Below are 1,054 nucleotides of genomic sequence, written 5' to 3'. Positions count from 1 at the left end.
ATTTGATTTTCTATTTTAATTCAAATCTGGACAACATGTGTCTAATCCACTAAAACATATTTTAAAAAGTTTAAAATCATGATTAAGTGAAGAATTAATTAATGGATTAAAAGGATTGCAAGGTCAAGTTAAAACTGAATATTTTTTAGATGTTTTGGAGACTAATATTCCAATTATTTTTGCTAACATTAGGCAAGCATTATGAGTAGTTTTTCATTGTTAAAAATTAGCTTTATCAAAGTAAATTATTACATGTTTCAGGTAGACTTGATTTAGCTCAAAAATGCTTCATAAAAATCATGTTTTCGAGTTCCAAAATAATAAAGATTCAATACGAAAAATTTTGGACAGCTGTGATCTGTTTTGGTGGCTTAATTCTCCATAAATTTTGTGTTTAATTGTTAAACAAACTTCCTAGAAATTCACAACAGCTTTTTTTATAAGTTTGACTCATGATTTATGGAGTTTTAAGAGCATTTAAGCATCATATATTTTAATTTTAGGTGATTTATAAAGAATAGGAAATTGTTTCATACTTTAAAAGAAATTCATAAAATTAAAGATGGCATTTTGATTTGGGAAATTCATAGGAAATAGTTTCCTGCTTTAAAAGAAAGTTCTAAAGTTATGTGATAGCATTGACCTTTCCTTAAAATTTAGTTTGATTAGAAGTTTTCAAAATTTGTTAAGTCACCATTTAGGTAACTTGAACAATAAACAATTTAGGAAAGTAATCCATGTTCTAAATATTAGAAATTAAAATATTGTCTTAGATAAATTTTAGGAAGTTTATCTAAAATAAAGAGATTTCTAAAATTAAAAGGAGTTTTAATTATGGAAAGAATTAAAATGGAAATTTTTATTTCAATGAATTTTTATTTAATCAAAAAGAGTAAAATATCTACTTTAAGTGTTTTGAAAATGGAAATTTCTTAAATACTAAATTGAAATAAAGTAATACCAAATAATTTGAGTCAAGCACTTTAAGTAAGTTAATTAATGCTTTTCTGAAATGATACACAAGATCACAAAGTGATATTGAGCTTGCATTTAT

This window comes from Theobroma umbraticum, unplaced genomic scaffold, assembly GCF_002168275.2.
Source record: "Theobroma umbraticum cultivar Fairchild unplaced genomic scaffold, ASM216827v3 scaffold_12.0, whole genome shotgun sequence".
NCBI lineage: Eukaryota > Viridiplantae > Streptophyta > Magnoliopsida > Malvales > Malvaceae > Theobroma > Theobroma umbraticum.
Note: the sequence above shows the minus strand (reverse complement) of the source record.